This window comes from Atractosteus spatula, chromosome 8, assembly GCF_055471065.1.
Source record: "Atractosteus spatula isolate fAtrSpa1 chromosome 8, fAtrSpa1.hap1, whole genome shotgun sequence".
Classification (NCBI taxonomy): domain Eukaryota; kingdom Metazoa; phylum Chordata; class Actinopteri; order Semionotiformes; family Lepisosteidae; genus Atractosteus; species Atractosteus spatula.
This window is the reverse complement of record NC_142713.1, coordinates 8,298,455-8,325,821: the sequence shown is the minus strand read 5'-3', so window position 1 is coordinate 8,325,821 and position 27,367 is coordinate 8,298,455. Positions and strand designations below refer to the sequence as shown.

The window sequence follows — 27,367 nt, the reverse complement described above, 5'->3', positions numbered from 1 at the left end:
GTTTTCAAAATGGAACCCAAAGCAATTTGAGCTTGATTTCTGCACTTTTCAGTTTATGGAAACAGAAGGGGTAGCCATGGCTGAAGTAATAGTGATAGACACTACTGCTACTCTGTCGGTCCAAAAGTATGACAATGCTTCATCAAAAGAAAACTGGTGCTCAGTATTGGTCTACATACAGTAACACACCGGCTTTAAAGAGGCCACAGATATACAGTGGTGTGAAAAAGTGTTTGCCCCCTTCCTGATTTCTTATTTTTTTGCATGTTTGTCACACTGAAATGTTTCAGATCATCAAACAAATTGAAATATTAGACAAAGATAACACAAGTAAACACAAAATGCAGTTTTTAAATGAAGGTTTTAATTATTAAGGGGAAAAAAAAATCCAAACCTACATGGCCCTGTGTGAAAAAGTGATTGCCCCCTAAACCTAATAACTGGTTGGGCCACCCTTAGCAGCAACAACTGCAATCAAGCGTTTGTGATAACTGGCAATGAGTCTTTTACAGTGCTGTGGAGGAATTTTGGCCCACTCATCTTTGCAGAATTGTTGTAATTCAGCCACATTGGAGGGTTTTCGAGCCTTAACCGCTTTTTTAAGGTCATGCCACAACATCTCAATCGGATTCAGATCAGGACTTTGACTAGGCCACTCCAAAGTCTTCATTTTGTTTTTCTTAAGCCATTCAGAGGTGGACTTGCTGGTGTGTTTTGGATCATTGTCCTGCTGCAGAACCCAAGTGCGCTTCAGCTTGAGGTCACGAACAGATGGCCGGACATTCTCCTTCAGGATTTTTTGGTAGACAGCAGAATTCATGGTTCCATTTACCACAGCAAGTCTTCCAGGTCCTGAAGCAGCAAAACAGCCCCAGACCATCACACTACCACCACCATATTTTACTGTTGGTATAATGTTCCTTTTCTAAAATGCTGTGTTACTTTTACACCAGATGTAATGGGACACACACCTTCCAAAAGTTCAACTTTTGTCTCGTCAGTCCACAGAGTATTTTCCCAAAAGTCTTGGGGATCATCAAGATGTTTTGTGGCAAAACTGAGACGAGCCTTTATGTTCTTTTTGCTCAGCAGTGGTTTTCGTCTTGGAACTCTCCCATGCAGGCCATTTTTGCCCAGTCTCTTTCTTATGGTGGAGTCATGAACACTGACCTTAACTGAGGCAAGTGGAGCCTGCAGTTCTTTGGATGTTGTTGTGGGGTTTTTTGTGACCTCTTGGATGAGTCGTCGCTGCGCTCCTGGGGTAATTTTGGTCGGCTGGCCACTCCTGGGAAGGTTCACCACTGTTCCATGTTTTCGCCATTTGTGGATAATGGCTCTCACTGTGGTTCGCTGAAGTCCCAAAGCTTTTGAAATGGCTTTATAACCTTTTCCAGACTGATAAATCTCAATTACTCTGTTTCTCATTCGTTCCTGAATTTCTTTGGGTCGCAGCATGATGTCTAGCTTTTGAGGATCTTTTGGTCTACTTCACTTTGTCAGGCAGGTCCTATTTAAGTGATTTCTTGATTGAGAACAGGTGTGGCAGTAATCAGGCCTGGGTGTGGCTAGAGAAATTGAACTCAGCTTTCCAAAGATGTGATAAACCACAGTTGATTTATGTTTTAACAGGGGGGGCAATCACTTTTTCACACAGGGCCATGTAGGTTTGGATTTTTTTTTCCCCTTAATAATAAAAATCTTCATTTAAAAACTGCATTTTGTGTTTACTTGTGTTATCTTTGTCTAATATTTCAATTTGTTTGATGATCTGAAACATTTCAGTGTGACAAACATGCAAAAAAATAAGAAATCAGGAAGGGGGCAAACACTTTTTCACACCACTGTACATGTATGTTCATCTGGAGGAACAAACATATTAGCCACACTGTCCAGAAATGTGAAAGTACAATAAAAAATAGCTTTAACACCCAATTTCAAGAGCATTCCAAAGTTTTGCATTTAGTTTTGTTCATTTTTATCAATATAGCTTTATAAAGTTAGTTCACTTGCGAAATATTATTAATTTTCCAAATCAGAAACACAGGGCTGTGAATTTACCTTAAAGCACTGTTTTAGGATGTCCTGGGTTCCTGGGTTGCTCCTGTGCAAACAATACTCTCTCTAAAAAGTAAAACTAATTGACCCATCAGTCCTCTTATCCTGCTCTGAAGAATTACTGTGGTTTAGGTAGAAAGGTTTATGATTTTTAGTTTTTGTTTCACATGTGTTTTAGATTAACTAATAAACTGAATCAAGTGAAAACACACAGTGAGGTAAAAAAAACAGCATTAACAAAAATAATTTAAAAAGAACAAGCCCAGTCCACATTTACTTCAGAATTTTATTAAATAAAGTGTATTAATCAATATGTTGACAAGGGATAAAACAAATTCATTTTGGTAGGAAATCTGACTAGGTTCTTTAAAGAAAACCACATACTATTAATGAAATCAAATCCTACTTTTTATATATATATATGTGACTACTCATTTAGTCCTTTTACCTTAACTTGCATTAAAGTTACTGTTTTAGTTCAGCTATGCCTTGCATTTTGAAGCATTAGAAGGAAGGATGCAACTCTTAATTAGTTGTTTCTCATAAGTTAAATACATTAATACATGTACTAATACAAGATTTTTTTTCCACTGAGAATAATTTATGTATCAAACTACCAAGATCTTGCTGTAGTAGACTACTGTAATCAATATCAGGACCTGTGCTGCTGTTGTACAGTGTGAGGGAAATTAGTTCTTGTCATTAGTGGTTCTTCTGTATTTTGGGGTATTCCCTGTTCCTTTATTATCCACAGATTGACCACATATACTAGGTCCCTGCACATGGGAGCACCTGCTATTTAGTGTTTGCTAGAGCATCATTCTGCTTTTCATAGAAGTGTTATATTGGCTAAGAGCTCTAATGTAGTACCATGATTTCATAACAAAATACCCATTTTATAGAAGGGCAGACAGCTGCTTCCCATTACCTGTAAAGGGGATTGAGCGGAGTATCTAGAAGAGTGATATACAGAAAGTCAAGCACTTTTGAAAACTAGGTCCCAGTTTGTTAACACAAAGACGTGTAAGGCAATACATCAGAAATTTCGAATCTGTTGTGGGAATGTGAGTGAGATTCGCTCACCTGATGTCTCGTGAAATGTCTTTAGTTTATGTCGTGATTAGTTAGAGGAGTTGTAATATAGAGATGTTCTAAACTGAATGAGGAAGTTGGAAGTGAGGAAACACAGAGTGAGGCTTCCCTTGCCCTTTGTTAGCAGGTTTGTCTCGTCTAGATTTTTCAGAAACTGTAAAAAGCATCCATACAATCCAGTTCACACAAAAGGCTTTTGGCAAAAGCACAAACACTTTAGCCAAACATATTGCAGTCACAACAAAATATTAGCTATGAGTATAAGCGCAGCTGTAGCATACCATAGTGACACCCACAAAGTTAGATACTGTAGCTTGCTGGACAACTGTAGATGCCTTTCTTAGGTCTTTAAACTCTGATGTCCTGCTGTAACAATATTGACGGTTTCCCATTTTCCTAACGAGAAACCTAAGATCGTAAGGGTTGCCTTAATTCACCACAAAGCTGTGAATCTCTTTACTAGATAAAAAATGTTAGTATTGAACTGAAAGAACTACAAAATCACCATCTACCAGAGATAATTCCTTGTCGTTTTTAAAATTACATGTAGAAGTTTAAGCGCGCATGTGACCCTTTTCTTCACTCTTTAGGGAATACTGATCCTCAAAAAAATACACACACAGACATGATCTTTTAGTGGTGTTTCAGTAGTGTGTGATTCACTAAGAAAATGATTTTCCACCTGGGATTCTCTGTGATCTGTGGAATTCAGATCTGTGGTTCTGATTCAGATTTGATCATTTCAGACAGTGGCTTAGAGAGCTGCACATCTGCTTCACAGCTCCTGGCTCCTGGGCTCAACTCTTTGTGGAGTTTGCATGCTTTCATCTGGAAAGATGGGTTTTCCTGGGATAACTGATGTCTCTAAGTGCAGTCTGTATAAACAGTCTGTATATGATTGACAAAATTTGTATGTATACCCTGAGATGGACTAGCATCCTTTCCAGAGAATATGTCACGTCATGTCATTTACCAAACCGCTTTATACCATATGGTGTCACAGGAAGCCGGAGCCTACCCGCCAAGCAACGAGCACAAAGCAGGGTACACCCTGGACAGGGGCACCAGTCCATCGCAGGGCAACTGCAAGGAAATCATTCATGGGGAAAATTTGGAGGCCACGGTAAAGGTCGATTGGGGAAGTTTGGCCCTGACACTGGGATAACTCCCTACTCTTATCGAGAGATCCCCAGGGATCTTTAATGACCACTGAGAGTCAGGAACTCAGTTTAATGTCTCATCCAAAAGACAGCACCCACTGCAGTATAGTGTCTCCACCACTATAACGGCCCATTAGGACCCACATAGACCGCAGGGTGGGCACCTCCCGCTGGACCCACTAGCATCACTTCCAGGAGCAACCATAGTTTCCCAGGAAGTCTCCATCCAGGTACTGAACAGGCTCAAACCTGCTTAGCTTCAGTGGGTAGCCAGCTGAGAGCTGCAGGGTGATATACAGTAGCTGCTGGCTCCAGAGAGTATTATACCTTAAAATCATTGTGTATGGGGTTAGACCCTGATTCACTGTGTCCCTGTATTGCATTAAGCGGGCATTGAAAATGGATGCCTTTTTTATGACATTTTAAAGATTTTTATTTTATTTTGTATCTTTCTTTTCATTGTGTTGAGGCAAATATTAATGTACATTTGATATATGGGGTTTATATATAAATATATATTTATATATGGTTAAGCATACAGTACGTTAGGGGTCCTTACAAAGAATGATTTCTGGACTTGGTCTCACAACCAAAATCATTTGATGTCTCCCAGGTACCCCTAATATTTTTGTGATGAACTTTGTACTTTGTTTTTTTCCGGGCCATACTATTCTCCCACACCTCCTTGATAACTAGCAAAGTGCAAAATCAATTAAATCCAATTAGTATTGTTCTACTTGTTACACACAAAAAGTGCCATGTCACACAGCAGGGTCTCTTCTTGCCTTTCCAAGAACATCACGTCATTAGGCAGCCCAGGTTAAACCTTATCTAGAAGCAGTACATTGAACTGTTGCAGAAGAAAGCAATGGCAAACAACACAACTATCTCTTTATTATCAGTGCCTTTTTTTGGAAAAAATACTCCATTTTTAGTAGGCTGGTGTTTAATCTGGCAGAAGATTAAAAATGTCAGTGATAAAGGCTGGATCAGGAAAAAAGGTCATTGCATTTTCCTTTCTATTTAAAGATTCAGTGGGAGCTCATCAGGGTTTCTGAGCTGTGGATAATTTGGTTAAAGGTCAAACAGGCACTTAAAAAAAACACTGATTTAAATATCATTACTTACATCGCACTTTTTCTGGTTAGTTCACCCACCTTGCTTTGTGCAGCTTCTAGTGCTCAGAAACAGAATGATTGACTTCCACATCTGTAAATGAATCCCTCCTCAGATTTTCACTTTTCAAATATGCTGTTATTTTAGCTTTTCTTCTATCCCCAAGATACTAATTAATAATAATAATTGCTTACATAGAGCTTATATATAGACACTCCATTCAAAGCGCTTTACAGGTAATGGGGACTCCCCTCCACCACCACCAATGTGCAGCTCCACCTGGATGATGCGACGGCAGCCATAGTGCGCCAGAACGCTCACCACACATCAGCTATCAGTGGGGAGGAGAGCAGAGTAATGAAGCCAATTCATAGATGGGGGTAATTAGGAGGCCATGAATGGTAAGGGCCAATGGGAAATTTAAGTGTATAAGTGTAAGCAATTATTATTATTTATTATATCTTTACACAAAGGTTTGGAAGAAGCTACCCAACTATGCTGTTGTAGCTGATCCCCTGGATTGTCTCAAGGAATGGGTGGATGACATCCTCAAATCATTAAGATGCTAACTAGCAGGCAATACATGCTGAATAGTTTTTTCATATTTTATAACTATTCCTACAGTATGTCCTTCGTATTCATCCCACTGTCTGCAGCAGACCACTCCTTTTAACCTGAAAGGTGCTGTGCTCAGTCTACTTGCTTAAAGGATGAAAAACTGATTTTATTATGCCTATTACTTCCACATTCCCATAATCCTGTTATGGAAACACTAACATTAATAAAATCCTTCCTTCGTCTTTTCAGAAACTGAAAAGGTTAACATACTGTAGGTCTCACGTAAAATTTCTAGCCTAATTTAAATTGAGCTTTAATGAATGCATTTGTAGTTCGGGCCCACAATGAAAATTAATTTCATACATTAACAATGAAAATTCCAAACCCAGTCAAGTGATCTTCAACAAAACCTAACACAACTTTTCAAGATGGCAAGAGAAAATGATTATTATCACCGCATTAAGGATTATAAAGAACAAACAGCCCAGTCCTGAAAAATATAAGCATTACATGTCACCTCTTTCTGCTAGAATTGTTAAATCCCATGTCTTACCTGACATGTTTCCTCAACTTATGCACAATCTTCTAGGACTTCAGCCTGTATGCACCGAGAGTGCTGTCTGATGTCGCCTTCAGCTGAAAGAGAAACGCCAGTTACAAACACTTCTGTCATATTGAATTTTGGAGAAAAACAGTTCTCTAGCAATTTCAAATGATGTTACACAGAAAGCGTCATCAAGGACAAAACTAATCATAGGACAGCAACAGATAGAAACAATACATTCCTGCCTAGCATGAATGCATGCAAGCAACCTTGCTTCAACAAACCTACAGTAGATATACGAGTACCACACTGTACAGTATGTAAAAAAACAACAACAGGTAATTGAAACCCGTGACGATAGGCTGTGATAGGCCCTTGTAACTTGGCCTTGTGGACTGTTGTGGGATATTTTTATGTAGGTGTTTTTGTAGCATCCATTGCTATGTTACTATTGTATTATATGCATTGTTGTGTGTTACCTGTGTTGACTTGTCCCATCATCTTGTTACAGAGCTTGTTGACCCACTCTCAACAATTTACAGAGCTTGTCAACTCAACCCTTAAAATGGAGGTGTACCTGTCCATCAAAAGGACAGGGGTGGAGCTTATAGTATATGACTGGCCTAGGTGGTTTACTTGGGGTTTTGTCCTTGCAGCTGTTTTTCTGCTTACATTTTTGGTTTAGTTTCTCTTCCTTTCCTGATGGTACAGTGTTTTTTTAGCTTGGCTGACTACTCATGCTGGGTAGTTAGTTACACAACCCTTGTAAGGTGAGCTGGATAAAAGGCATCAGCAAAGTACATTAAGAACACATCTTTCTGAAAACAAGCAAATGTTTTTAATGCAAAGCGCCATTATAATACCTTCACATTTACAGCTCATTGAACACATGATGAGTCCATATTGTCACACAATAAAATGTGGAAACATCCAAGGGGTGAGTAATTCTGTCGCTGTTACTGTGTTACAATATGTAATCATAATCATAATATAAAACAATAAATAACATAAGTATTTAACTGCCTTGAATCAATATTCAGTAGAAGCATCTTTGAGAGAAATTCCAGCCATGAGTCTTTCGGGATTTGTCTCTACCGGATTTGCACATAAGGACGCTATGGTTTTTGACCATCCTTCTTTGCAAAATTGCTCAGGCTCCCTCAAGTTGAATGGGGACGCAAGTGAACAATGGTTTTCAGCTCCTACCAAAGATTCTCAAATGTACCGAATTGAGGTCCAGGCTTTGACTGGACCATTCCAGTGAAGTTTTAGCGGTATGTTTTCAGTCATTCTCCTGCTGGAACAGGACAGGGCTGATCTTACACAGCTGTATGCTCATTTGGGTAGGAGCTTTAGGAGCTTCCCAGTTCACTTCTCAGCTCTAAATGGTGAGATAGTGAGATGGACCTCTATACACCAAAATATGCTGAAACACAAAACATACTTTATAGCCATGTCAATTAGCCATGCACCAATACTGATCCCATGAATACTAAAGAAATTGCTCTGAACATTGTCTGCATATATGAAAGGGTAACAGACTTAGTGTAATTGTGGGGAAACTCAGTTTACAGGGTTCTGCTGTAGGTTTGTGGATTCCTGTACAAGTGGTATGAAGTGGACATGCATGGACTGTAACATAATTGTGACAGAGTGCTTGTTATTTTTTTCTTTCTGAATGTGAAATACTCCAATACTTCCCCCTACCCTTCTGGTATGTTTGAGAGAGTGTATGTGATATGAATGAAGTGTGAATGATACTTACCCTTTTTGTTGTTTCCCTAAAAGCACTGCAGTGTTTTCCCCATTTGGAGTATTGTATTGTATTGTTTTGTGTTGATCAAGATGGCCACCAGTCACCTTTCCTGTTTGTAGTATCACACAAATGATCTTAAAGGGAAAGGTTATAGGTGAGCCATCTATAAATAACCGATGTAAGGTTAGGTGTTTTGTTTGAGCGAATATATTTATAAGGTTTTTTTTGGATGGTTAAATACTTTATTTTGAGCAAACTGCCCATCTCTGTTAAGAAAATGCGAGTGAGTCCCTTTAAGAGGATGGTCCTTAGAAGAGGAGGGGCTATAAAAGGGACTGGGAGAGCTCAGTATGGAGGAGGGTGCCTTGGGGGAAAGGTGTGGAGAGTACTTGTGTGAGGGGTTTATTTTTTTTTGTTATCCCTATTTTTTTTGGCAATAAATCCAGTTTTGTTTGCATTTGAAGACTGCTTTGTGGGAGTTTCTTTTCTTTTGAGCCAAGCCTGGTCACTTGGCCGGTGACAATAATGTTATATTTATGTTTACTTGTACTGTTTGTATGTTTTGTAAGTTTCTATGTATGTGCTTTGACACGCTTTGATGCGAGACACATTTCTGAAAAAATCAGACAATAAACTATTATCGCGTCATACTGTATCTTGAAACTTGAATCATAGCAAGTTCTCCCCAGCGACAGTGTTCTTACCGCAAAAATGTTCAGGAGTTGTGACCTGTTTACCATATAAACTAGTATGTCGGGTTCATTGTTCAGTACTGGAACTTCAAATAATATTAATTTTCTCTATTTCATTCAAGTCCTGGGACTTCCCTGTTCACTTACCTACTGTTTACTATCAGTAAACTATCACTTTTTAATAATAAGATTAGCATTGGTCTTGATAATGTCTGACACCAAGTCATTTGCTTTTTTTCTTCAAGCAGAGCACAGGAGTTGCCTTTACACTACAACAGGAAGTAGATACATGAACATAAAAAATAAAGAAAGTTAACAAAAGCCAAGCCTAAAGTCCCAGCAGGTTGACTAGGGATATTGCACAGTAAGGTTCTTATGGCCCAGCTTGCTGAAGTAGAGGTGTTAATGCCTGTGTCTAAAGCTTATTTCAGCTCTGGACTCACCCAATCCTGCCTAAATAATTGGTGAAGGAAATGGGTCGTACCTTATATGTAATGCCTGAGACATGTACTAATTTGTCATTAAATTCCTTGGCACTCTTTGTCAGAATTTATAGCACTGTCAACTCTGGTGAAATGACTAAATTCTATGGTGTGTTTGCACAATCTAGCCTCCCGAAATTTAATTAAACAGGTTAAGCAATTTCTTACTTCTTACTTCAAGCGCTTACATTTTTTACTTCAACTTCTGCGTTGTAGGACTGTTTGCACATACTGGTTGCGTTGACCAGGTATAGTAGGTGCTGCAATTCAGTGGTGGCTGAAGTGAGTCCCATTCTGATTTGGGATAATCTGGGATTAAAAAAACTAAAGAGCAAGCAATCACTTTTAAATATTAGTCAAAAACCGAGAAATAAAATATGATGTTTTCTAATTGCACTTCTTTGTAAAGTTCCAAAACCCCTTTGGTAGGCTATAACGCAGTTTAATCTGTAAAATAACAGAAGTCTGTGCCCGTGTTGCAATCAGTGCAGTGAAAGACTTGCATAATATGTGGTTATAGAACTTTTTTAAATGGCTTTTATTTATATTGCGCAAATTGCATTCAGTACTGTGCAGCATCAAAGTCAGTGAAGTCTGAAGTTGCTTCAGGTAAGGTTAGCCTCTGTTAAACTGGTCTGATAACACTGACAAGTGCAGCACTTATGCTGTAACATAACTTGTACCGCAGAATTTTATGAGTTTTTTTATGTCACCACATGCATGAAGGAAAAAAAAAAAAGTGAATTCTGTCTCTTTATTATTATCATCTTTTTAACAACAGTGCCTTCTGCACTTTGCCCTCCTCTGCTGATTTGCACTTTGTCTTTGGCAGGAACTACAAAACACTTTCCACCCCCATCCGACACATTCTGACCCTCATTTACCATTTGGGCGGGTTCAGCATGTGGGTCAATGTTTTCAAGCAAGCCGACTGCCACAGGCAACAGGCAAGAGCAAACACATGGAATTTCCTGACTGGCTTTTCTTTTTGACATTCAACAGTGTCGAGTGCCTCCCAGCAGCCACAGTGGCAACAGAAGCCCACACAGTCCCTTTCCACACACCCTGCATTACTTCTGCTACCTACCAAGAAGCTTTGTAACGTTCAAAAGCTCCAATAAAATAAATCAACAGAAATAAATGTTTCCCTTATGAAAAAAAAATCAAATGAACAAATTCAGTTAGTAGGCACTTTTAAGTTAAAAACACAACATCAACTTTAAGTTATGAACAGGAAAGAATATTTGTTACATTTCTGCCACTGATGTGGGCTAGGGCGGCACATTGGCACAGTGGTTAGCATTGCAGCATTGCTGCCTCGTAGCACTGGGGCCTTGGGTTCAATGTGTGGAGCTGTATCTGCATGGAGTTTGTATGTTGTGCCCATGTTTGTGTGGGTCTCCATCTGGTGCTTCGGTTTCCTCCCACGGTCCAGAGACATGCCGGAAAGAGCTTCTGTTTAATTGGCCCTGGTGTGAGTGTGTGTATCTGTGCGTCCCAGTAATGGTGTGGCGTCCTGTGCAGGGAGTATCCTACCTTGAACTCATTGCTTGGTGGGTTATGTTGTACTGGTTAAGTGGACTGGAAATTCCATGGATTGGTTTGTATTTGTATTTGTTTGCCTGATTTCACACAGTTGTACTATGGATGGGCAAAGTGTGTATCTCACATTTTCACACCACAATAGCTGACAAAGGTCTTTGCTAGACATAAAGATAAGCTGAGGTCTACCTGAAAATCACAGAAATACAGCATCAGAACTTCCATCACATTAGCCCCTTGTCTTTATCAAGCCTATGACAGATACGTTACCTTTGGTTGACCTCTAGAGTGTTTCTCATGTCCACACCTGGACAAAAAGCTTCAAAGGCCATTCGTTTCATGAAGTAGTTAACTACCATGACAAAATCTCAATCGAGCTTGAACGCACAGCAACAGCTGGCAAGCAGGAAACAAAAAGACTGGCAAATGAAGACCATACTACTCATCCCCCCATAAAAACATCTACTCTGAAGAAAATATGAACAAAAAATAATGTTGGAGGAATGACTGAATTTATCACATGCTGAACAGCACTCGCAGAAGTGTACGGAAACATAATTTTAGGGCATTTATAGGGTGCACGTAGAATGTGCCGAAGACTAGCTTTTCAAAAAACAAATATTCATCTTAGCTTCTATTCTCATTCACTACCATGAACTTCAGATGTTACTTTCTGACAGACTTGAAGGACCTGCTGGTTATCCTGCTCACCCAGCAAGCGGATGGCATAAGCTTTGTGACCAGGGGCCAGGGAAACGAGGCATAGCCTCTCAGTCAAAATTCTTTGAAGCCTGTCACCCCTTCCCTCCGCCCCCCCCACACCTCACTCTGAGGTCTGGCTCAACCAACACCAGTTTCACTTCAATCCCAACAAGAAAAAGCATCTCTGGAAAAAAAAACAGCAGATCTGGAGGACTGCTGGGCTCAGCAAGTTACCGATTACTGATTAGCCAGTTTTTTCCTGTGGTCCTGCTTGTCTGTCCTTGGCTGGGAAAGGAACATGAAAGGGAGCCGGCTGTTTTGAGAAGGGACTTGAAAGCACAGTAGCTATCTGAGACATTAGCCTTATCAATGGCTGGTGCACTAGAGCTGAGCTATATGAAGCAACAAGGGCACAGCATTTCCAGCAGGGAGATAACAGCACATACCTCAGCCCCAATTTGCATGCACCACGGCAACCAGCTCAACAATAAAAGTACCAGGACAATTTCTCTGCCAGCCGAGTTCCAAATGCCAGTCTGTATCCCTAAAAGACTGGCACACGGCGGATATTCAGATTAGTTGGGTCTGCTTACTCTAGCTTTGTTGCCTTTGTGCCTGTTCAGATGCAGGGAGCTCATACAGTAGAGAGATAAATGGAATGAACTCAGAACATCAAAGGAGATCCCTTTAATTTTCTGAGATCTCTCCCCCTACATGAAAGACACCCCAAACAGGAAGTCTTTCTTTAAAACAAAAGGGTGCACTTTGATCTGACAGGTTGCAGGGGTTTTCAAGAAGGAAAGCACCATTGAGAATGTTCTGTTTGAGGCACAATGAAAGGCAGACAAAAAAGCAATATGGAAGAATTAAGTAATAATATAAAGCCCTGTTCATGCCTTCGGTTGTCACACTGTTCATCAGTGTCACCAGTTGTTAATTAACTTGACTGCACTTTCTCAGCTCGCATACAGTCATAGAGAGGGATGAAGACCAGGAACATTTCTCAACACAACTCAAATCTGCCAGGGCCATTCTCCGTTTCTCACACCACGAGTCCAGGAGTATTTGCAGTGTACATTCATTAGAAAAAGCAGAGCTGCTCTTGTTCAGAACAATTCAAGCCCCCGGTAAGTCAAAGGGTTTGCATTTCCACACCAATCCAAGGATATCCTGGCCGATTTTAACCCACCCAATGTCAATGGCTCGTAGCCAGTTGTGTGCAACATCTTAGGAAATACTGATCACAGCTGGCTAATGGCACAGCTGAAGTGGTTTGAGCAAGGTCTGAACTAGAACACTCTACTGTTTGAAGCAGCCTTGAACCCCTGTTCAAATCACTTTCTATAATACTTTTCATAAACCCTCCTCTATGAATGGAGGCATTTTGTGTGTTTATTCTAGAGAAAACAACTTGATCTGACATATGTAGAGTAGATGAAAACTGTACCCAAGAGCCTTTTTCCCCTACAGACTTACCGTATGTGGAAACATTAGGTTTTTAACTTTAGGGATTATTTTATCAAAAGGCTAATAGCACATACTGCATCACAGTGCATCTGAGTGGCGTTCACAGATGAAAGGTTAATAAACTACAGTAGATACCTCTAAAAGCTGAAAATAATACTTCAGCTGATGAACAATACAGATATGCATGTCCATTGTGTGGCTGACAGTGCTCTAGCTCTTTTAGATACACTGCAGCTCATGAATCCAGGTTTAATTGTCACTTGTGTGTTTTAATATTACTTTTAGATTTGCTCTCATGCGCTCATCCAGTAGATTTTTATAATGCTGTGTTGCCTAATACAAGTTCCCATCTATACTCAGCATTCGTGCTGTTGATGTCAAAAACAATTTCTGACTGTTGTTAAAGCCGATGCCTAACTTGCTTCAAGAGAAGGCTAGATGAAATCCTTGGATTGGACTTTTAAAGCTCTAAAAGGCTAAAGTTCTTTTGACCCTATGCTGCTATAGTCAATTTGTATTAAGCAGTGTATAAGTATATGAATGACAGGATATTTTGTGTTTGACAGAGCCAACAAAATCAGTGTTATGCAAAGGTGGCATTTTAGTATTTGCTTTGTACAAACAACAGGAACAAAGTACACACAAGTGTCTCCATGGGCTGGCGCCACGTCTTACACCTTTGATAATAAAGTCTTCAGTGGTTTTCACCTTCCCAGCTGACAACGGGCACACATTTGAAAGGACAGAGCGTTTGAATTAAAAAAAAACATAATCATCTCTAACCTAATTTGCCCTTTGCCTATACCAGATAAGCTTCTGACGTAGAAGAAACATGAAGGTTTTATTGTCCAGCAGTCCCAGTTAAATAACATAAACAGCATAGCTACATAGTATAAACAAAAAACCATAAACAGTTTCGCCCAGTCCCGGTTGTGTGATTCCAGACTCTAGTGTTTAACAGAAGGATGATTATCGTATTGTTTGAGAAATGATTTGTAAAATTACAGAACAATTGAAGGTTAGCTCACATTGCCCTCCAGACTGCTGCATTACACTGTATATGTCACATTTTCAGTGTCATTTGCCTCCATGTCATTAAACTAAATGCCTAACATATAAATATAAATACAAAATATCATTTTTCGCACAAATAGGACTGTTTACTCTTTCTGACTGAAATCATCACAACTGGAAATGATCAGATAAGAAACACAAAAAGATGGCAGAAACTGTGCACTCCTTTGGATTTTGGGGAGCAAACACAGAAGTCCAAGGCAGTTTCACTTTCGCTTTGAAGAGAGACAAGTAAGCCAAGTCAGAAGCTCAGGTTTAAGGGTAAAGCATAAAAATATGAAAAAGTTCCATTTGTACAGTATTTCCCATTTTGCATCACAGCTCAAATGAAAGGAAGGCTAAGCAGAACCTAAACTATTATAAACACACAGGTATTTCAGGTCTTCTGTTAGCAGGCGGTTTGACCACATCTCTAAAGCTTACTTCCAAGATTCCATCAAAATTTCTTCTTGCAAATATCCTTATTTTGGGGGAGTCGTATCAGTAAAATCTAAACATCCTGGGTACAGTATGGCTACTTCAAAACTGTCTTTTACAATTCCTCTGCAGTGTAAAGAAAAAAAACAGCACAGACAACTGACAGTGAGGCATCAGATTTTGGAAGAAAGAGTTACATATCAAAACCTTCACACTGACATATTGTTAATTATTGCTAATTATGTCTCCATAAATGCTGCAGAACTACAGTAAATGACTACTAAGAATTTGTATCTTTATTTCTAAGCGATAGAAATCAAGAGGTTTGTAGATAACAACATTATTTTAAAAAAACATTTAATTAATATCAGATTCACAGGGTCACACCGGTGATGTTCTCTATTACTGTCACCCTGATAGAAACGCAGTGGTCTTAAGGAAGTGACATTGCATTTGTGGACTGATTTGACTGATGACGTTTGATCACCCCTTGCCAAAACATATATCAGATTTTATTTTTCTTTTGATTGAAAAGTTCTATGTGTAAAGGGAATTTTGTTCAAGGGTATAATTTCCCCTGGAGCCTTCAAGTTTGACTCACAGACTCCCTCTCAGAGTTGTGTGTGGTTGAGCCAGCCTTCCCCCACCCCTAACGTGGTTTCGCCATGGACAATACTGTCACTGAACTGCTGTGGGCATTGATAAATACTCGAATAATGGGATACACTTTATAGAATTACTCATCATCTTGGAAGATCATTGAGTCCCAAACACAAAACACTATACGCTGGTAAGGTTAAGAAAGAATGCGGTCTGTATTTAACTTCTTATAAACTCAGTACTTTGAGGCATTACCCAGTAACGCATCAAACGGAAAGCTGAGATGGGGTCCACAGACCCTTTCCTACCTGTCAGCTCCATTTTTAAGCTTCTCCCTTTGGGGAGCAGGTTTCAAAGCACCAAATGTACGACTGTTCAGTTCTTAAATAGCACCTCAATATGTTGTGTGTGTGTGAGTGTAATACAGGATATGTTTTTGTTGTTTTTTTCTGGGCTGCAAATTCCAATCAACTTTGTTGACATGATAATAACATAGTTCAGGTGGGTACTATGTTTCTTACTATGTTTCTCTTTCTTCTTTTTTTCAGCATGAAATAAACCTATTTCTTGTTCCATGACAATAACATGACAATAAAGTATTGAATTCAATACTTCACAAGAGCGTTTCCATTTGACAGAAGCAGAAACTCTCTTGCAAATACTGCTGCAAATTACTTGGTTCGTGATTTGTGACCGGTGGGTGGGTCAACGTTTTAATGAAAAGCATAAACAGTTGTAGTTTCATTAATTGAATTATTTTAGCTTGCCCTTAGCAGTTCTGCACTGCAGATTACACAGTATAAATGTTCTTCTTTTTTAGATCATGGATTAATTGATGTATTGACTTTCAAAATCAAGCTGTTTAGTGATAGCACAAAATCTATTTTTAGTTGTAGAGAAAGTAGACAACTTTCTTACAAGTCACATATTTCTTACAATCTTAATGTAATGTAAGAAATGTAGGTTTCTTACGATCTTAATGTAGTACTGTAATGTAGTACTTAATGTAGTACTTTCTTACAAGTCACATATTTCTTACAATCTTAATGTAATGTAAGAAATGTAGATTTCTTACGATCTTAATGCAAATATCCTTATTTTGGGGGAGTCGTTGAAAAAAGTTGTTTTTTTTCAACTTGGAAGATATTTTTGAAGAAAAACATTCAACCTTAATGCCTCAAACCAGGGACAGAGTTCACCAGATGGGCTGCTAAGAAAAATAAAACAAGTGCTATAAATTGAAACATAACTAATGATTTTAAAAGTATTGGGGTGGGTTACACTGGGAACAATGCCATCACATATTTTCTTACTAAGCTTTTTAAGATATTTTTAAACCAGCTGTTCAAGTCAAAGGAAGTCATGATAAAAGTAAACAATGCATTGTGATGGCCTCACTTAAAACACTTTTTAATTTTATTACAATTTTGGGCAACATGTTACAAAAAGGATATCACTGCTTTGGAATTAGTTCAAAGAAGAGCAACAAGATTAATTCTTGACCTTAAAGGAGTGGTTGCAAAATTGGTTAAATGATCCGAACCTCTTTATTCTTAAAGACTGACTGTTGATGGTTTGATGTTCAAGGACCCTGACAGAATTATTAAAATATTACATGGTAATGACAAAGTTGCATCATTCCACGACTTTGTGAGCAAACCCAGGACTCAGAAATTAAATAAAAAGTAAGAGTGGAACAACAGAACATCAGGAACATTAAGAGCATCAAAACAATTAATAGGTTGTCGATTTTTAGAGCAAAATGTCCAATTTTATTAGGATCCTTCAAAAATGGCTTAATGAGTTCCCTGTATTAATAAGCTTCTAATTGTAAAATAAAAACAATAAATTGGGTTGAACGTCCTTTCTTGTTGAATAATCATAAACAATTTTATGCAGTTTTTCTTGTGCAATAACCAATAAGTTACTTGTGCAATGCCAGAGATAAAATAAGCCTTAATCGCTGGGATTAATTCACTCGATTCTCATGATTGAGGTCAAGAGATCCTTAATGACCAAGCAGTTAGGATCTTTGACTTAAAATAAGCTATCTTAAAATCTCCCAATGCAAAGTGTCTCCACTCCCCCTGCTGAGATGTTGACTTTGGCATTTGTTACCTTTCTTCTCATGTTCTTTAGTTTATTTCCTGTTTGCAGTACCAAGGCAAACCCAGAGCTCTGCTTGCAGAAGACATGCAAATAGTTTGCTGTCAGATATTATCAAGACAGATGTCAATCTTATTCATAAAGTGACAGTTTACTAATAGTAAACAGCCAGTAAATAAAGGAGCAGGGCAGTCCCAGGTCTTCAGTGAATCTAAGAAATTTACATGAGTTGACACACTCATTTATAGTACAGCAAACAGGCCATTTGCTCCTCACATTTTCTGCAGTAAGAACATTGTCGCTAAGGAAAACTGGCAATCCACGATTTCAGTATAGGGATATGGTTATTTTATTTCCGCTCCGCCTCAAGTGTAAAGGGGAGTCTTCTTTCATCTTGACAATTAGAGCCGCAAAACTGACCTGGAAAACTCTTACAGCTCTTGCTCAGTCTAGGCTAAAACTGTACAAGAGCAGGCAGGCAAGTACATAAATCAGGATCTTATGCTTACAACGTTTTTCCCTGTTGTCAACACATGTTGTTGTATTTCACTAGCAACAGAAAAGTGTAGGAATTCTATAATACCTTGTTTGTTCCCAACATTATGCCTGCTGTGTACTCTATGTCTGTGACCATGCTCTAAATAGTAGCAAATGGATCCCACATCGAGTGCACTCAATCACAGTGGCAACATATGATGGCCATACATCCACATTCACTTGTTTCCGCAGCCCAGTCAATTAGTTACTATGAAAGAAAATAAACTTAGGCCTCTGAAGGCCTCCCAGCAGGCTGGGTTTAACAAATTGGCCGAGGAAAAAGATCTGTATTTAAAAAAAGAGCATTAGGAGCTCACTGATAGTAATCTGATTTTAATTTAACTAAGGATAATTAAGACCACACTTTCAGACAAAACGAGATCTTGGCCCAACCACGTCCGCCCAAACATATATCATACAACAGACCGTGCTGTGTTTCACTTTTATGGCAGTTTTATGTTGTTTTGGAATTGGCAGTGTGGAGGATTGTTTGCGTCTGAGTGGTTGCGTGAAACTAATTAACATTTTTTTTTGGAAATATAAAGCCGATACAGCTTTAAGTAATGAAGTAGATTTAGGAAGCTCTATAGGTCACATTGGACATGGAACAATATTTCAAAACTGAAGCCAAAAAGGGAGACAAAATAACAATAAATAAATAGCTGACAAAGAGTCGAGATCATCTACAGTAAGTTTTAAATATTCCTTTTTTTAATTTTGATCTTTGGTGGAAACCTGAGAAAATATTTCTTTTTAATGAATAATATTTTGTCCATTTATCTCTCTGTCATTTTTAGTTAGAGAACCACAATTCCCATTTTAAATGGGATGCTAAAGGAAAAGGTGTGCTTTTTATGCTTTTACACATTTATATATTTTTGCAACTTGTCAGACGTTGCGCAACTGAGACATTTCATGCCAGAGTTCTTATTTTAATTAAAATTTGCAGGTACTTAAAGGAATTTTTCATACAGTGAACATACTTATGTAAATAAATGTAAATTAATTCCTTTTATCTTAAGTATTAATGATACTGATGAAACCAGGATGCTAGACTCTTATTGGTTACCACAGAATTGTTTTTACTAAAATAATAAAAAGCAAAAGGACCCTCTTCCTGTTACGAAAACCTAACCTTAAAGCCACAGAAGTGCAATTCTTATGAATTTGAACTTGTTAAATACTGACAGCCAGTAGGATGTTATTGACATTTTTCTGGGTGTAGAGATTAAGTTATTTTGTCATTCTGTCAGAAAAATCTTCCTGGTAAATGTATTTTTAAAAAAAGCAGAAATGCCATGAAGCTCAAATATCACCCTGCAACTCACAACTGGCAACTCACAACTGGCAACCCACTGAAGCTAAGCAGGTGTGAGCAGAGCCAATATTTAGATGGGAGACTTCTACACTGACAATATAGATTGTGCAGTTGTCCATGTGAATGTATGTCCATTAGATTCATTTCATTTAAATAGAAAGCACATGACCTCTTACATCTTAGGAACGTACAGATGGAATTTTGAGATCCACAATAAGAAGGCCAAGTAAAAACATGTAACCATAGCTATGAAACAATTTAATGGGAACACAGTAAAAACCATGCTTTACAGAAAACCTCATAAAACCTTATATGACAAATGCTAAAAAAACATAAATTTATTCCATGCGTCAGAAAATAAACATCATTAAATGACAATCTATAAGAACATACAGCATGTTATAATTCCTTTATACTGTTTTGGTAGGGGTAGGCATTTGCTTTGGCTGGGCTTATTGGCTGCCTTTATTCTTCACGGATAGAAACTGTAAATTGTACTTGGCATAGATAACCACTAATTACTTGCAGAGGATTTATTTTATGATTTTTAAAATATGTTTTTATAAATACTGCAGCCATTGAAGTTTATTGTCCTCTCTTATGTTGATGGCTGTTTAAATTTCCTTCCGCATACTAGTCAAATTACTTTAATGCCAGATGTGTGTACTGTATATGTGAACAAAAGAAAACACAAGAAAGGTTACAAACAAGTGGCTATTCATGCCATCTGCCTTATTAATTGCTTGAAACGAGGTAACTGACCTGAGTATCTTACCCAGCCTCACAGAACTTTTGTGTAAAGAAATGCATTCTGTTGTTTTAAATGTACTTAACCATAGTCTCCATCTCACTTAAGCCCTCTGGTTCACATTTTAATATTGATTCTGAAAAAAGTTGTATTCACATTGTAATATGGAAACCAAAATCATACACAATATTCTAAATGTCTCCTGTACTCATTTGTTTAATTCACCAAACGTACAAACTGTAGATAATTTATTTACATTTAGGAGAATACTGGTCCTAATACAGATGCCTGGGGCACTCCACCAATGACATCACCTCAATTTGAACACTCACCAATTATCTATACTTTTTTTAAAATCCAAAAATCAGTTCTCAACGCAAAATAAAAGCATTACCTTAAGGGCCCATCACTTACAATTTGAGAATATTTAATGTGGAACTATGTCAAAAGTCATCTGAAAGTCTGAACACACTTGTAGCTGGCTAAAGAAGAGTCTGCAGTTACAACTGACTTGCCACTAGAGGCTGCTGTATAGTCTCTAAGTGCTGTAAATAGCCACACCAGGTGTCAATTGCCTGATTATTAGTGATGTGCCTAGAAATGCACATTTTAACATTGGTGAGAATAAGCCTTTGATCGATATAATGTTTGAAGTGCATGCACGGTTCTAGTAGGGATTTTGAGTGTTCTTGTTTTGTTACATAACCTGAAGAAGCCTGCTCTACACTGATATTAACAGCCCTTGTTGGTTTTATGTGTGAAGGCATTTTTGACTAGCCTAGCTCATTCTAGGGTTTGTCACAATACTGTATCATTTTTGTTATTGTTGTTGCTCCTTCTTAAAATAACTTTCAAGTCTATAAAACAAGACTTACCTTTTCTAAATCTATGCTGCCTGTTACATAGACATAGTTCTGATAACTGAGATGAGACACATTACTCTATAATTAGTTTTGCCACACTTTTAGCAATGAGTGCTACATTACCAATTTTCCACTCAATGGGTACTACCCCTGTCTTGATTGACTATTTAAAGAGATTTGGTAGTAGCCTATAAATACCAGGAGATATTTTTTTAAATGCTCCCTAAACATCTTTGCTTCTTTTGCTTTAATATAGGAATGTGTTGCTTATACAGGAAGACTGAAACGTGTTTTCAGTGTTTTAATTGGTAACCTCCTGATTGACTTTAACACTTCATTTATTTTACTTTAATTGTCTAAATGTTCACCATTGTTATCTCTGAGGCAATTTATTTGATCCATTAACAGTATATCCCTTTCCTGTTGTAATCAAAACATTCATTATGATTTGTTTTTAGCCTCAATTGCAATCTTAGTTTCTATTTCTTTCTTGATAAATCTCACGGTCATGTGTTGTGTGTGGGGGGTCAAAATATGCAGATAAGGCATGTCTTTATTGTCATAGTTACAAATTGAAGTTATACATTATTTTAAATAACAGCAATAAAGGACTTAATCTGAAATCTGTCATCTTCTGATTGATCAATAAACTGCATATGTATTTTATCAGTTTTAACAGAACAGCTGTGCCAAGATCCATTAAACACCGGATATACAGTATATATATAAGTGTACATTTCATGATAAAAGTGCAAGGGATTGCACAGAATAACGACCATTTCTATACTTTGTTTTCTTGTTTTCATTAGCTATCTTGGCATAATATTATTCAATTCAAAGATCCGCATACAAGATCCCAATATAGTAGTTGTGGTTACAGTTAGATTACAAGGGTAGATATCTTCAAAAGCCCTTTAAAGGCAGAAAACAACTATTACTTTCGCTTTGCCATACATGTGCAGCAGCTTTTGTATTTTGGGCTCAGAACCTAAATTAATGCTGTGACATAAAAACATTACAGTCCTTTAATTATAACATTATTTCAAATGATATCTTACTGTACATCTTTAACCCTAGGGCCCAGATGATTCAATTTAACTTAAGAAGTTATTTCCAGAATTCACAAGCTAGCCCTGAGGCTCACCTGACTAAAATATACATCGCAAGGAGTATTGTGTGAGTCAAGAGGTTGCAATGTCAGTTCAAAGGAGATAAGAAGTAAAGATTGCAAACTAGAGGAAGCCATCTTTACATGGTTACTAAATGATCTAATATGTCATAAAAAAAAATTTTAAGAATCCAGAGAATCAGCTTAAACAACATGACTGGGTAGTTTGCTAATAGAGGCAGTAGTGTAGAGCAATAATGAGGATTTTCAATTTGTATTTCCTACAGGTTGTTGGTTCAAATCTCATCTGAGACACTGATAATGTACCACTGAGCAAGGTACATCACTGAAGATTGTTTCAGTTTAAGTGGGTGCAAATATAAATCACTTTCGGTAGAAGTGTTAGGTATATGACACCATTCGTGTAAAAAAGTATCTGCTGATCCTAGTACTAAATCTATTTCTATAATCATTCTGTACAAGTCCTTGTTTCACTTGCTGATTTTGAGGTAGTCCACTGGCATAACATTGCCAATATCTTTCAGGTTTTCGAGTACTTGTGGCAATACCAGTTTCAAACTTTAGTTTCCATTTCTGTCTTCAGGGTGGACATGTAATCTGATTGGAGGATAATAATAAGTCAACACACATTGCCTTAAGGAGGACAATGATGAATCACGATAAACACTTAAATCAAAGTCACTAAATATTTAATACCCGAGTTGATTTCCTTACATTTATCGACAACTTTAACACAGTCCTGAAATCTATATACAGTAGCTATTCTATAGCTTTTTGAACTTCCTGCTTCAACAATCTTTGTATTTCCTGACTTTGGTATCACCTGCAGATTTGACTAATGCTCTCTTTGCTGGAGCTGAGATAATTTATATAAAGTAAGAGAGGAAAAATAAAAAAAATCCTCAATCATCAGACTTTAATGGTCCTCAAGCCAAAGACATGCATCACTTTTAATGCCTAAAACCTTCAATTTATGAATTAATATTTTCCAAGGAAATTAATAATAAAAAAAACTTTTACAAATCTAAGTTTACCATATTATATGCTCTGTTGGTATCTATTACTGATTCTACTGGTTTTAATAATCGCTGGAAATTAGTGAAACCAGATCAAATCCATGCTTAATATTCTTTAGAATCTTGTTACCTAGTAATCCTCTAGTACAGTATAGCTCTAGTTACAAAAAGCTGACCTGAGCCTGAGAAACAATTTGGAACTATAGCTGCACATATAGTTTGCTACCCATTTGCTGTCAAAATATTTGCATATTTTACATAAAAATATGTTTTTCTATCAAGGTTTGTGAGCTAAATCTAGGATTATACTCAGTTATATACCACACAGCAAGATAAATGCCACAGATCTCCTGGGAAGAAGCAATGGACATTTGATAATGATAACATTTTCTAATTTCCCTCCATCATCATTCACAAGAAAAGGTGTAACACCCAGCAGATATTGTCATCAACCAACCTTTGAACACCGAAATGAATGAACTTTCAACAATTCAAAACCCTAAAAGATTAAAGCTTAAAACACTTAAAGCTTAATTTACTGTATTTGACAAAAAGCAATAAAAAATTAAATAATCAAAAATATCTGAATAAAAAATCTCAACGGAATCCAGATAAGACTCTCTGGATGCTGTGATTTGCAATCCAGAAAAAACACAGCTACAGTACTGTATGTAGAAATACCTACGGGGAGATCTTATACTGTAAGTCTATTGCAGTTCAAATGAAGCATTAATCAATGGTGGATACACTAATCTCATTCACCGTGTCTTTACAAATTTCAAAGAACACACTCAATTCTGTAAAATCTGCACTTAAACTGTGTGGGAAACCATCTTAAACAAAACGCATAGAAATTAGGGCAAGTGAGAGTTTGGATAAGGCTAGCAAAAGTCCTCTCTGTGATAAAGAAAGACAGGGCCAATAAAACATTCAGAGAAGTCACCTGTAGGACTGCCTCAGAAAATAAGTTAACTACTCAGGTTCTCTCAGGTTTTGTGATATTTCATCTTAGCATTATCTAGTAACATTGACCTCTTCTAGATTGGACTCTCAATCTTTCATCGAGTCAGCTGACAGCTCAATGTTTAATAAATAGATCTCTTGTAAATTCTTAATTTATTTAATCATATTTTAATTTCTGTTAAAAAAACTATTCATCTGATTCATACAATCGCTGTGCCATTTTGTAGTCCTGTTATGGACACAGAACTTTCAACAGATACTGAATGACACAAGGGGCAGCCCCCTGCTGGTGATGGAAAAGATGACTAGTCTCTGTTAATAAACTCCTCACAGGGCCCAGAAGTGAATCATCCAATAAATGAATATATATTGCTTCTGTAGTACATGTTAAAGACAGTGCCACAGTGTTAGTGATGTAAGTATGCTTCAAATGCTGGTTTCTATTTTGATTCCATTTTTTCATACCTAGCATATTTTGAAAAAATGAAAAGGGTAGCTAAGGCGTCATTAATCCCACTCTTCCCACCATGTGTGATAAAATAAGTTAGTTACCTTCTTTTAACCCCTTAACCCCTTAAGGGTTTAGAAATCATTATTACATATTAATAGTTCAGCCTGGTGTCCTCTATGACATATGAAACATAACCTTTGATCCAAAAAGTGGACACATTACTTTATACACAACTGAAAATACAGAAGAAAACCACTACAGAGTTTCCAATGTATGTTCTCCAATGTATAGTACTTTTCCCCTCCACAAGTGACTAAGCTTGCTCTTGTTACAGACTTACTACCTGATATGGCAAATGGAGGAGACACACCTGTCGTAATTCTCTCAGAAGGCAGCAGTGATTGCAGTGCCTAATTTTCCAAAACAGCATTCTCTCAATACTTTGTAACTTTCTTGTACGCAAGAAATATAAGACACAATAACAAAAACGACATAGATAATTAGGACACAACAAAAGATCAAAGTGGCAACTCCATTCTCCAGTTTCTCATTGGCTATCTTCTCATTACTGTAACACACCGTTTCCTAAGACTGCAATTTTACTAAAATGTACATTCACCCAGAAGTCCCATCAAAATGTACTGAACTTAAACATCTCTGAACTCTTTGCAATTTGTGAACTGGATTCTTTTGTATTTGCCTTTACAAGAATACATATTTGTTTATACCATCCAAACTGTCACGATTGACCCACTGAGCAATCGGGGGGATGGACCCTGTGCGGTACCTCCAGTGGTCAGGAGACGGAAGGGTACGAGCAGGTAGCTTCCAAAGCAAGAGAGAGCTAGGCGAGTGACGTGGTCAAGGGCAAGTTCCGTGGTTTGTATCCGAAAAGCGAAGAGAAGGCTCGACATAGAAGGCGAGGAAGGAGCTCCGAAGGGCGACCAATACCGGGCAAAGAGCAGAGGCTTGTGGAGGGTTTAAATATTGCGAGAGGAGGAAGGCGCACTGATTGATGGAGTGTCGTGGTTGGCTGATTGACAGGAATGGTGTCATTTAGAAGAAGTGTTCGGGGGTGGAGTGTTCTTAGCGTGAGTGCGCTTCCGTGTGGGAATCTGGTTGGATGAGGGTGCGACACAAACCTAATGATCCTGGTGAGTACTGTACATTATATGGTTGCAGTCACCAAGTCATACAGTATATATTGCAGTAATTGTTATTTTTTTCTGTTCAGTTCCAGATTGCCTCTACCTGTGCTTTATTCCATGCTGCTCCAGATTTCAACTGGAAAATGGACAAAAAAAAATCTCTGTTGAAGCTACGCTAGCAAGTTGTTTGGCCAATTCCTTTCCAGGTACTGTACATCACAACCAAGCAAGCATCAAAAAGAGGGTAATAACTAACATGTCCACATCATACCATGTGATGAACAGAAAGGTCGGTGCCCCCCAGTAGAATTTTTGTTTCAAAGCATTTCCATGCACATTATTCCATTTTTGTTCATCATGTAATTCTCTTCAAAAGGCAACATTTGGAATTACTGGCTTTTCAATTCAATGGCTATATCATGGTCGGATTAGAAACAAATCACTTAAATTAACAAAGAAGAAGGAAAGGTTTTAGAATGCATATGCTTAATATTAATCTGAGTATCTGGCCTAATATAAATACCTATAAATCTGTGCAGTAAGAAAAGAAGATTTTTCATCAAATGAATTTTGGGGGTAATCAGACAACCGATTAATTCTTTTCCTAAGAATACGATGCACTCAACAATGCAGTCCTATTGCAGATAAAAGTCAAAATAGGTTAGTAGTGATTGTCAACAGACAGCCCATTGAAAATAGCAATCTCGATTTTAGGTGTTTTTTTTTGGTGCAAATTTCCTGTTTGTTGGTTTGCAAAAAAAAATTCTGAACCTGTATTTAAGTACCTCAACAGTACATCAGACTCATTAAACAGGAACAACAACTGATATGTGCTGTACAGAAGTACTTTAATCTGTGGTTTTACATAGGCCCTATTACTGTAAGCCATCTGTTAATGGAGTAGTTATAACATTACAAGGTGGGTGGCCCTTTTTTGATCTCTCAGTCCAATGGTATATCACACATACTGTATGTATTAATAACCAGTTCCCCAGATACATTTTTAAAATATGTTATTTTAACAGTGTAATACGGTGTGACAAAACCAAACCTAGATGGGTAGAGGTTGTCACAGCACAACCTTTGATGTCCACAGCTAGTGTACTCATTTACAGTATGTACTACTGCTACAGTACTTCAATAGAATGAAGACCTGTGAGGCAACGTGGTATTTGACCCAAAATTCCTCAAATTAATTTAATGTATTTAACAGCCAGTGGAATACATTAAAATTATTTAATGTACAATTTAATGAATAAATTAAACTTGCTCATATGAATGACCTACACATTTACAGACATCATCAACAGAGCCATGCAAACCTTTTCAGATCCTTTCTATGGTGTCCCATTTTGTGAAACTACAATATGATGCATGCGCATGGTATAAACTTAATATTTTATTCAAAGCCTGAATGCTCAGACTGAAGACTTCTAAGGTTCAGGTAAGTTACAGCAAATGTCAACAAAAACTAAAGAGAAAAAAAAGTATTTGTGAACTCGATATTTGGTGTAAGAACCTCTCTCATGTTTTTTGGGGATGCACGACATTTTTGAGGTCTTTCCAAAGATTCTCAATATAAATCAAGCCAGGAATTGGACTGGGCCATATATGACATTTACTGTTTATTATTAAGTGAGGGACAATGGTATGGTTTGCACGGCTGCTTAGCAGTGCTGAGGCTCTGGGTACTATGTGCATGGAGTTTGTATGTTCTCCCTGTGTTTGCATTAGTCTCTTCCAGGTGTTTTGGTTACCTCCCACAAAGAAATTAACCCAGGGAAGAATGTGTGTTTACGTGTCTGCTGTATATTTGTCTGTCTACCCCTGC

The 27,367-nt window shown here is 37.7% G+C and overlaps 1 long non-coding RNA gene across 5 annotated transcripts in view; it reads right to left on the bottom strand.

Annotated features, from left to right (window-relative positions):
* Positions 1-27,367, bottom strand: part of LOC148829150 (uncharacterized) — a 261,526-nt gene that overhangs the window by 89,594 nt on the left and 144,565 nt on the right. For all 5 annotated transcript variants that reach the window (XR_016091497.1, XR_016091499.1, XR_016091498.1 and 2 more), the window contains exon 3: positions 6,535-6,617. This is a non-coding gene — a long non-coding RNA (uncharacterized LOC148829150). The remainder of the gene's footprint in view (positions 1-6,534; positions 6,618-27,367) is intronic.